At 35.1% G+C, this 12,611-nt stretch overlaps 1 protein-coding gene and 1 pseudogene across 1 annotated transcript in view; one reads left to right on the plus strand and one right to left on the minus strand.

The window, feature by feature from the left end:
• Positions 1-12,611, plus strand: part of GBE1 (1,4-alpha-glucan branching enzyme 1) — a 287,252-nt gene that overhangs the window by 38,975 nt on the left and 235,666 nt on the right. The window lies entirely within an intron of this gene.
• On the minus strand, positions 1,841-1,965 carry LOC123941039 (annotated as a pseudogene).

Here is a 12,611-nt window from a genome sequence, read left to right on the forward strand (position 1 = left end):
AAAGGTTAGACCGTGAATTTGGAGGGGCAAGGGGAAGATACCTGGCATATTTTGAACTCTTTGAAGAATTCCTCATCTTTTTAATGATAAATATTTAATCAGCTCTTCTGTTACTATATATCCTTTTGTATAAGAGGGCATCAGTAATAATTTGATTTGATATTCGAATTTAGACAAGTTCATAATAGTGTTTTTTCTAATTGTGCCTTTTTTTTTTCTTTGCCAGAGATACTTATTTCTTTTTCTTTCCTTTCCCTGCCCCCCTCCATGGCCAAGTAATAATTAGGATATATTTCATTTGTACATTGAACATATAGTTAAACTATATGTTAAACATTGAACATATAGTTAAACTAAACGTGTCATCTCCAGACTAGATTGGTGATTTACTGCTAGCCAGATTTACTGTTTCTAGTTTCCTTCCTGTTCATACCTGCCTGTTTCTGCTATTTAGAGGAAAAATTGGATGAGGTGGTTTCATATTATTTTCATTATGTATCTATATTGAGGTAGGTCTATAGCCAGGGTAATTAGAAAGCATAAAACTGGAATAAATCAATTTCTCTAGCACTATGGTAGTTCTTCCTCATCCCTACCTGTAGAATTCCTACTTCATTAGTACTAAATTTTTGTATTTTCTTTTTACAAAGTTCAAATCACTTTCAATACATTTAGCTATCTTTAGGATGACAGATGTTTTCATTTCTTTAATACATGTATGTATGTTTGTGTGTGTGTGCGTGTATATGCATATAGCAGATTCTTGCTCAGTGAGACCTTTTAAATTCGGAAAGTTTTCATATTATCCTTTTTTTCCCCTCAGTACTATCTTTTGGTTCATTTTCAGTGTTTTATGTTTATGATTTAACAGCCAATCTGTACACAAAATAGGTACTGCCAAGAAACTAATTTTTACTGGTAACTCTACAGTAATTGGGAGGTTAATCAATAATTCTACTATATAATTAGCTTATATGATTCTAAATAATCATAATAGAGCATCTTTAAAAATAACTTTTTCTTGACAATTCTGGCTAGGTGTCAGTTTTAGTGAAAAAAGGCTACATTTAAGAATCTGTTACTTTGGAGGCCATCAGGACAGGCTGGAATTATGAGAAACCAAATGTCACTTCAATTTATTCAGCATGCATTTATCTTCCAAAAGAAGCTTAAAAATATACTGCCTACTTTTTTTCCTATTTTTGCTGAGAGTCTTACTTTATAATGACATTCATATCCTCTTTTGTATTTTAGCTTGAAAATTGTTGTTAAAATTTCTTATTATAGGAAGAATTGCATTGACATGTTTGGCTTTATATTATGTGGTGAATGCTCAGTGGCAGGGGATTAAAAATTACTTATTCACAAACATTTAAGTATAGAAAGTTAACATGTCTGAATTGATAATACTTCATAAAACGTAGTTTTGTTGTTCTGGAAATGCTTGATCAAATTCCCATCTATTGGATTAAAGAGCCTCTAACACTCAACCACATAATTATTGATTTTTTTTTCTGTTCTCTTGATAGATTAGTAATCTGTGGTTTTTGTTTTCAAATAAAGATATGATCTGTTAGCCTCTTTTCAGTAGATGTAACACATATTGCATCAAGGTAAGAGAATGTAGGGCATTTACAGGATTCCTGTTTGAATGGAATTTTGCCTAGGAGTTAAACAGGTTTACATTTTCATATTTTCATAAAAAAATACCAAGTATCTAGCCCATTGAACTGCCTTAATTTGGTCATTTGGTTGAGCTGGATATCACCATCAGCATTATTTCAGCCTTAGGAGAAAGAGCAGAAGGGGCCAGAAAGCCCTCACTAATACCCCTTTCTCTTGTCACCGCTCACTGAAGTCACCAAAGAAGGCCACTTGTCTTCACTGGGCAACATCACTTTGTCTCCACGGAAATCTTTAGTAAAAGGCGAAAGATTTATGCGATCTGAAGAGAAACCAGAGTATGGGCAACATCACTTTGTTTGGTGCCCAAAGGTAAGTGCAAATAATACTGGGGAGCCCTACCAAACAATTTTTCTTGAATACTCTGGGAAATATTGCTGGGGCATTTGGAGTAATCCCTCTGTTGGTACAGACTCGAAACACGATTCATATAAAGCCCAGGGTTGCTTAGCAACTTCTATATATAACCCTTTGAGTGATCTCTGCCTCTTCTTGTCCAGAACTGAACATTTCTTTGTTTTTAAAAAGAAACTAAAGGCCTACTTTAGAGATGGGATATTTCTCATATGTAATCTCAATTCTGGTGTGTCTCAGTAGAGTCCCAAAGTCATTTATAGTACCAAAAAAATAACCTGAAGGGGGATGTATTGTTAGAGACTATAAAGAAACTAAAGGCCTACTTTAGAGATGGGATATTTCTCATATGTAATCTCAATTCTGGTGTGTCTCAGTAGAGTCCCAAAGTCATTTATAGTACCAAAAAATAACCTGAAGGGGGATGTATTGTTAGAGACTATTACCCTGAGAGGAGAAATATGATCTTATGAAAAAGAATGTACCTAAATTGGGACATTGAGTAACATTGGGTTGTTATGTTTTATCTTACTGTTTTAAAGAGGCAAAAAAAAAAAAAAAAAAACACAACAAAACAAAACTTCTTATTAAACCTTATTTAAGAAGCTATCTACTGGGGCACCTGGGTGGCTCAGTGGGTTAAAGCCTCTGCTTACGGCTCGGGTCATGATCTTGGGGTCCTGGGATCGAGCCCCCCATCGGGCTCTCTGCACAGCAGGGAGCCTGCTTCCCCCTCTCTCTCTCTGCCTGCTTCTCTGCCTACTTGTGATCTCTGTCTGTCAAATAAATAAACAAAATCTTTAAAAACAAAACAAAACAAAAAAAGAAGCTCTCTACCTACCCATCAGTAAGTATTTAAAACAGATAGATGTGCATAGTAGTGATGCGGAAAAGTTTTCTTTATAAGACTATTTGTGGGCTTCAATCTCCAGAAATCAGGTCTAGTAGCAGGCATTGTGGCAAGCACCTTAAAAATCTTGATTGTGGTAAGCATCCCAGTTGAGTTGGATGTAGGAGGGACAGCACTTAGAGAAACACATGTTTGGGGAGTTTTATGTAAGTTAAAATGCACTCATTGGTTTTTGAGAATTTATGTGATATAAATATCTAAAATTGGTGTTAGTATTTGGGTATGAAGATATTTTCTTGTTTTTCATGTTTTAAATTTGTATTTTTTTACTTTCAGAAAAATTAATTTTTGCTTCTGATGAATGAGATCCCCCCCCCCCCCAGGGGAAGACACCACATTTTTATGTATACACATTAAAGCACTATTTGCTAACCTAAGGGGTTTTGGGATTCTGTAGAGGTGCTGTGGAAACTGGACATCAAACTTTGGAATGCCTATTTTGTAGTTGGTTGAGACTTAGATTTTTTTTTCTTCCTTGAACAAGAGAAAACTTTTTCTCTGTCATGCAAATCTGTCTGTGATTCTTCTTATTGACTAAAATGATCTTGGTGAGTGGGAGATGTTGGTTAAAGATGATAATTTTGAGTCCCACTTTGATACCACAGAACTGTAGGAAATAATTAGTGAACAGTATCATAATTTACTTATCATACTTGGAAGCATTTTGATCTTTTAAATTTAGAATGTTAATAAGAAAATGCTGGCAAATACTGTTTACTAAAATTCACACTAAGTGAATTTGGAAACAAATCTAGTTTCCTTTAAAGTGAGTTGTATAAAATATTTTAGATTTATACATGTGTATTTCCTGTAAGATGAATCTTTCCTTGCCTTTGGACTTCTCTCAATTATAGCCATGTTCCCTGAACCAGGACAGGAACCAAGAAAGGAGTCTTGTGGAGAAAAATGTCAAACGTACTCTTCTCAGCAATTGTTAAGCTGGCGGGTTCTTGATGGGATGCAATTATTGTTTAGGTGTTCATCCTAGTAGCCACGTAGTGGGAAGGAATTTGAAACCTAGTGTTTTCCAGGGATGAGAAATAAAACAAAGAAAGCAAAACAAGCAAACACACAACTGAAGCTCAGGCTTTGATTTTGGAGTTGATTTGTGAGACTGAATGACTAATGCTTTTCATACTCCTGTACATGGTCTATAAAGCAGGAGGCAGGGCCGAGAGAGTGGCTGCAGATACATAATTACACGGCTGCCTCCATCTTCTCTGGGGTTTTAAAATAGAAATAATGTTACTCTTGAGGGTGCAGAGCTGGACTTTTTGTGCTCTGGTGGTAACCAGTCTTAGAAGAGAATGAGTATGTCATGCTTCAGTGCCACTGCTTTTCGTATTTATTGTTTGTAAGCGTGGTTTTGAGAATGTTGCTGGAAGTAAGAAGAAAAGAGGGAAATAGGTATTGAAGCAAACAATAATAAAATAGATCTATCACTGGAACTGTCTGTGCAACAAGCATGAAGTAATTTAAGATGTATTGCCCTGTTTTTAAAGAAAAAAATACACGGTGAAAAAACTGAATGGTTCATTCTACTGTTTTACAGGTGGTAGTTTTCATTTAAACATGGCACTCTTGATATTGCAACATTCTTTTAAAAATCATTAATTTTATTTATTAGAGAGGAAGTGTGTCGTTTTCTGCTGTGGGGTGAGGTTGACATTTGGTGAGTGAGTAAGGAACTATCAGGAAGTTGTGGTAGGTTATATCCTTCAGGAAATGATGCCATAAGTGAATAATACTGGGGAGCCCTCCAAACTGAATTTTCTTGAAGACAGGCACTACACTTCGTTCTTTTGTTCTTTTTAGCTCAAGAAATATTTTCTTCAGGAGCACCTACTGTTGTTAGGTACCTGATTAGGTATTGGAGATTGAAAGTAAGAGAATTAATGAGTGGGTAAAGGAGGTGGGGAGATGTGTATAGGCAGAATCAATTCTCTTCAAGGCTTTAAAGGGCCTTGTGTGTTCCGTTTCAGCAGAGTGATCTGTGGTAGCAGATCATATTATTGACTTAGGAGAGTTATGCCTGCTATTATAATGATTTGAATAGTAGAAGAGTTAAAGAGATGTAAGTTTTCATTATTTGGTTGTCTTTGCTTTTCAACAAGTAGTCTTTCAAACTTTTGTTAAATTAGACAATTAAAAAAATATGCTCTACCTTAGAACTTTTAAATTATTTTTAGGTAATAGACTTTAAAATCATAATTATATTTTAGGTCCTTTCATACTTTACTTCAGATTCTGTTGTCTTTGCATTTTTATAGTAAGAAAAAATAGAAAAAATAAAGATGGTAATACTGTGAAGTTATTCATAACTTTATTATTTTGAGATCATGGTTAACATTTTGATGTATAATCTCTTTTTTTAAATATTTTATTTATTTATTTGACAGAGAGAGAGGTCACAAGTAGGCAGAAAGGCAGGCAGAGAGAGAGGGAGAAACAGGCTCCCCACTGAGCAGAGAGCCTGATGTGAGGCTGGATCCCAGGACCCTGAGATCATGACCTGAGCCGAAGGCAGAGGCTTAAACCACTGAGCCACCCAGGTGCCCCTTGATGTATAATCTTGAGATACTTTTCTATGCATTTATAATTTAGCAAACTATTTTATATATTACAAAAGATCTTCTAACTTTTATTATTTTTTACATAACAGTGTACTATGAACATCTTTTTATGTCAGTAAATACAGATTCAAAACTTTTATTTTGTGTGTGACGTAGCACATATCTTCAATAAAACCATACTGTTAGGATCGGTGATCAAAGGAGCGAGACTGATACAAAGCGAAGGTCAAGCAAAGCTTTATTTCGTGCCAAGCATTGAGAATCAAACCGACAGGTCACCGCCTCCTCTTACAGAGAGAGCGACCCCTCCCAGCCTCGCAGACCAAGCAAAGGCCTTGTGGTTGAACCTGGCCACATACAAGGGGCCAGTGAGATTGTAACACACAGAGAAAGTTGCATAGTCATGCTAGGGCACACACAGGTGGCCAATTGAATTACAATTCGTCCTATAGTAGCTATTTGAACTAGCCTATCACCTTGGTCAGAATTGGCGCCAAAAAGGCGGGGCCCACATTCTTTAGGGAGATGGTGATTGGATGTCTCCACCTGGCCTGACTCATCCTCTGTTATCTCCACCTAACCTGACCCGCCCTTGTATTTGGGCTCTGTTAAAAGGGACTGGTGGACTATATTTTACTGATTTCCCTGACTTGTTCTAAGTAAGTTCCTTTTGGGAGGGGGGGCAGGGTCAGTTTAAGTTTTACTGCATAAACAACTAAATCCGTTTAACTGAGATGGAATCGCTCTGGCTAAATAGGCCCTTACACATACTTGTAATTTTCTTGGGGGGGGGGGGTTGCTCAAAAATTGACGATGTTATGTCGGAATACTAACCATAATGGCTAAATTATTCCATAAGAACTTTGGAAATTCTGGTAGAGAATTTGAAATTGAATTGAATGTATAAGCCAAAAGATTAACCAGTGTTATACATAATTACAGTTGTCCACGCTTATCTGCTGGGGATATGTTCCAAGAACCCCAGTGGATGCCTAAAACTGAGGATAGTACCAAACTCTATATATACCATGTTTTTTCCTATACATACATACCCATGACAAAGTTTCATTTATCAGTTAGGCACAGTAAGAGATTAACAACAATAGTTAATGATAAAATAGAACAATTATAACACTATACTTTTATAAAAGTCATGGGAATTTGGTCTCTTAAAATATTTATTGTACCATACTCACCCTTCTTCTTGTATGATATGATGCTATAAAATGCCTATATGATGAGATGAAGTGAGGTGAATGACAAAGGCACTGTAACATAATGTTAAGCTACTACTGACTTTCTGAAGTCAGAGCATCATCTAATTCTGGACCATGGTTGACATTAGTTAACTGAAACCAGTGGACAGTGGAACTGTGAATAAAGGAGGACTACCATATTATAATAATGACTATTTTTTAAAAAGATTTAGTTATTTATTTGTCAGAGAGAGAGAGAGAGAGTGTGTGCACAAGCAGGTGGAGCAGCAGGCAGGGGGAGAAGCAGACTTCCTGCTGAGCAAGGAGCCCCGATATGGGACTTGATACCTGGAGCCTGGGATCATGACCTGGGCTGAAGGCAGACTCTTAACCAACTGAGCCACCCAGGCGTCCCTACAGTCATGACTATTTTTCAGATACTTTAACATACAATTAAATAAATCTTTTAAAATACTGGTTCTGACACAAATGCCATATGATTTCATTCATTTGTGGAAGTTAAGGAACAAAACAAACAAGAAAAGGAAAAAGAGAAACTAAGAAACAGACTCAACTGGAGAGAGCAAGCTGATGGTTAGAGAGAGGGGAGGTGGGTGGGAGGATGAGTGAAGTAGGTGATTCGGAATAAAGAGAACACTTTCCATGATGAGCACTGAGTAATACAATCAGTTGTTGAGTCACTGTAACACTGTATGTTAACCACACTGGAACTAAAATTAAAAACATAAAAAAAAATTCTTGTTCTCACAATAACATGCTGAGTTATCTTGGCCAAGTTGCTTAGTCTCTGATCCTTGAGTTCTTCCTCATTTTGTGTAATACAGAATTCCTAACACATAGAATTGAGAGAATTAAATGAAATATTGTTTGTAGAGAATTTAGCACAATGCTAGGTACTTACCATGGTAAGTGCTCAGTAATAATTAACAATTATTATTGAAATCTCCCCAGGCTACTAAGACATTGTGATTGTAAAAACCCCGTGGTGAAACATACTGAGGGAGCCATTTGTTCACCCCCTGTTCCTTTATGGATGCTTCCCAGATGTTGAGGATGTAAAATTAACCCAAAGATGATTCTTAGTTTTATGGTACCCATAATCTGGTAGAGAAAAATGTCAGCAGGGAAATTTTACAACTGTATGATTATACCATTGGGACAGTTTGTAAAGCGTGTCTTGGGAATGGTTGGCCCATGAACAATGAGGAATCTATGTGAGTTCACAACTCCAATAGTTTTGATTATGAGTAGGCCACATTAATTATATTGTACCAGTATGTGATCTGGCCAGAGCATTTTGGGAACACCAAATTAAGAAAACAGTGGCCCATCCACAAAAAGAGTCCTAGGTGAATTTGAAGTTTCCATTTTACTGATGTTGAATAAGCTACCAAATTAAGCTTAAGGGTGGCATCATTAGCAAACAGATTTGCTTGCACTTCAATGGAATTTAATGTTGGTTTTTTTTTTTTTTTTTTTTTTTTGCAGATCTGGTTATAGCATTTTATAGCATTATGGTCTTGGTTATAGTAGTTTAATTTGGTGCAGGGACTCTTGATAGTATGGTAAGTGAAATTTATAAATGTTCTTTTGTATCTATACTTCTTTATAAAACCTACAGAGTTAACATAGCTCAATAAAACTTAAATAATTTCATCTCAATCTCAATTTGAAAATATTTAAAAGAATAAAATATGCAATTTGGGAGAAATAATTAACTGGGACATGTAAACAATACAGCAGATCACCCTACTTGCCAAACTGTACCATGGTTTCAGACCTATTCTGTTCAGTCTGTTTTAGGTCATTGGATATAAAAAAAAGAAATTTGTGAATGTGTGTGTATGATATACATTATATATATGCATAATATATATGTGTATATATAAGCATGTGTGATACACATGATATATTTATATATACATATATAGATAGATGGGCAGAAAGAACTTGGATTTTTTTTTTTAACTTAAAAGAGATCTTGCCGATATGTTGGAAGTGACGATGAAAGCTCTTTGATCTTTTGGTTTTGTAGCTGACAGAATTTTGAAACCTTTGTCTCCCTTAGTAAAGGCAAAGAACTGTCAGGGTATTTGATAGACCTTTGATATTTCATGGCTATTTAGTCCAAAAGATGTGGATTTCTTTGTTGGAGATATATATATCTCCTTAGAGTCTTTGATATATATTAGGAGAGTGTGTCCTATGCCATTGTCAAAGTGAAAATTGATTCATTTATCATGTTTCTAATATTAAAAACATTCACAAGGATAAAGTTCTTGGCTGTCTGGCTATATTTAATAAATTCAGGAGTGTAATTGGGTTTGTTGATTTGCCAAGTGCCAATATTTTTAGCTTTCTGAAAGGCTTTGGTAATTTTCTAGGTAAAAAAAAAAAAAATAGTGCTTGGTAGTTTTTATCTTACAATTGATATAATAACCATCCAATTTGAAACATATATCAGAGGTATAAATAGTTTCTGTTTACATGTTTTGCCTCAGTAAATTAATTCAGGTTCATTGTGACAGATACATCCACTCCCCAAATAAAATTTTCTGGGTAGTTAGAATCTAGCACCAATGTAATTTCTGCTCTTTTTTGGAAAGAGGCTTTAAAAAAATAAAAAAAGCTTTGGGGATTTATTTAGTCAGTGTAAATATGACAAGTTTTATTTTTTTCAGTGAGTTTTCTGATGATTTTATTTTTTGACCATTTTTATCACTCTTACTTATAACAAAAGAGCTTTTTTTTTCCTTCAGAAGTTTAGCTTATTAAAATTATTTAGCAAATATTAAGCAACAAAAAATTTAAATTTAGTACAAAGTCCCGATCAGCTTGGAAACTGTAAACTACAAAATGTATTGGGTAGTATTATGGCTAATGGTTAAGCTCAGATACTCTGAAAACAAAATCTTGGATTTGTATTCCTCCTTCACCCACTTAATAGCTTTGTGATATTGGCAAAATTATTTAACCTCTTGTTTCTTTATCTGCCTCATGAGAATGACAGTAGTACACTTCACACTGGGTTATTGTGAGGGTTTAAATAAGTTACTACTTAATAGTGCCTAGAATGTAGTAAATAATACTCCATGAGGTTAGTCATTATCATTTATGATTTGTGATACTTATAATTTATTATAATTTTTTACTATTGACTGTTTTTCTTGTTTTATTTGCTCTGTATTTTACATTACATAGATGGTTTATATGCTGCATTTTTTAAAGAAATATATACATTTAAAATTATATCACTTGTGCATGGTAAAATAGACCCTTTTTGGTATATGTGGGAGACTTCCAAAATAACCTTTGCATTAAAGTGCATTTTTTTTTTTCCTTTCTGGTTGGAATTAGGACCCAAATTTGAATCAGAGTATGGATTACAGGTTCTTAGACCTGGATGGGACTTTTTGTTTCAGCTTCTTCAGTGTTATCAGAGGAAGCTAAAGCTTTGGGTGGTGTCTTACATTCACCTGGCTAATGCCCTAGACTTGGTCTAGAATTTGTGTCTTTTGACTTCTTAACCTCTGTCTCTGTTTTAGTAAGTAAAGAATTTTTTTTTTAAGATTTTATTTATTTATTTGATAGACAGAGATCACAAGTAGGCAGAGGCAGGTAGAGAGAGAGAGGGAGGCAGGCTCCCTGCTGAGCAGAGAGCCTGATGCCAGGATTGATCCCAGGATCCTAGGATCATGACCTGAGCTGAAGGCAGAGGCTTTAACCCACTGAACCACCCAGGTGCCCCAGTAAGTAAAGAATTTTTGACAGTGTTTGAGTAACAGTGATATTCATATTAAGAGATGAAAAGACATAACCATCATTGATTTTAATCTTTTGATACAGTGAGTCACATTAAGAAGATTCTGGTGGTGATTTGGAAGATTGGGATTGCTTCCCAGCAGACTAGTTGGCACATGTTCTCAGAGCATAGCTTATTGTATAGATTGTAGTCTCCGTCATCACCAGAAGTCCCTCTCTAACCCAAACCTGTGGACTTTGCCATGTAATTTTTCCAAAAAGAGAAACCTGAGCACAGAACAGAGTGTTATTTCAGCCAAGAGCTGTTGAAACATTAAGTTAGATTTCTTCTTAGAAATCAGTAGACTAAGACTGTGTTAGCTCATGTTTCATATTACACGAGAGAAAATAAACTGAAAGGTCAGTTGAACAGTTACAGCATTGCCCTTTTCCAAGGTAATCAGCAGAGCATGTAGCAAAGACGTGAACAGGAGCGTGACTGGAAAGAGAGTGTCTGATAAAGAGGCTGGCTGCTCAAAGTGCTTGGGACAATACTTGACACTTCCAAGCCTGACCAGATGGGCCATCTCACAGGGCTTACCTTCAGTAATTCTGATTTATTACATTCACATGATATTTTTTCTAGTTAGGCAGTCAGGTTTTCACATTGCCAGAAGACCCCAGAAATTTTAATATTGACCATTAATCATACCTTGGTAAAATGCAAGGGCAATATATTATTAATTTGTTTGCAACCAAGAGACAAGGCCCAGTGATTAAAATTAATTTCTAGCTACATTTTGTTAATTTATTCTAATTAATTAATCTGTTAAGAAGCAAAATATGTTTATGTTAATGGCTATATTGTAGGTTCTTTAAGTTGTGTTATTAAATATCATTTCCATTATCCTAAAGGTAGGATTCTAGAGATAAGTACCTTATTATTAAAATAAAAAGGGAGTTGTATAAAACAAAGTAATATCACTAAGCAGCAGATTTCTAGTTTTTCATTAATTAAGAACAATTCATGTTTTTGGTTTTGTAGCATTTAGAACTGGGAGAATCTCAGCAATAACTTGCCCCCAACCCTTCGCCTCTATGGCCCAGAACCAGAATTAGGAAAGCATATTAAATAAATAACAACCACTATTTACTTTCAGGACACTTTTAAATTGTAGCAACAAACTTTTAAAAGTTAATTTTTAACAGTTTTGAAATGACCTCATTCTTCTCCTCCCTAAAAAGGAAGATTTAATGATTTCTATATAACCATAATTTCTACATCTGTTTCATTAATTTGAAACTCAAAGTAGTCAAATTACACTTAACTTTAGGTCAAGTAAGAGTAAAACTTAATTAAATAGATTTTATTCTGTAACATTAGAAAATAAGAGATCAACTGTTTGTTCTTAAATGTAATATGAGGATGTATTTATTGTATTAGCCTGCATTTGATTGTGTATTAGATATGTTACAAAATGAATAATGTTTTTTAAAAGGTTAAAATTAATCGGGGCACCTGGGTGGCTCAGTAGTTTAAGCCGCTGCCTTCGGCTCAGGTCATGATCTCAGGGTCCTGGATCGAGTCCCACGTCAGGCTCTCTGCTCTGAAGGGAGCCTGCTTCCCTCTCACTCTCTCTGCCTGCCTCTCTGCCTACTTGTGATCTCTATCTGTCAAATAAATAAATAAATCTAAAAAAAAAAAAGGTTAAAATTAATCATGCACTTAATGCTTGCTTATAATTGAATTAACATTTAGATTTCACTGTAGTAGTATTATTAGCATGATAAGAGTATTTCATTTTTTCAAAGTTTCATTGATTTCTTTTTCTAGTTAAAAATCCCTTAATTTCTTTTTTCTTAAAAAATATGAGATATGCCATAAAATAATTTCTTTTTAATAAATTTATAAATCAATTATTTATACAGTTGATCCTTGAACAATGCAGGGGTTAGAGGCACCAAGCCCCTTCACAGTCAAAAACCAGCTTATAACTATAACTTTTTTTTTTTCTTTTAAGATTTTCTTTATTTATTTGAAAGAGACACAGAGAGAAAGGGAACACAAGCAGGGGAGTGGGAGAGGGAGAAGCAGGCTCCCCACCGAGCAGGGATCCTGATGCGGAGCTCTAT

This window comes from Meles meles, chromosome 4 (assembly GCF_922984935.1).
Source record: "Meles meles chromosome 4, mMelMel3.1 paternal haplotype, whole genome shotgun sequence".
In the NCBI taxonomy this organism is placed as follows: domain Eukaryota; kingdom Metazoa; phylum Chordata; class Mammalia; order Carnivora; family Mustelidae; genus Meles; species Meles meles.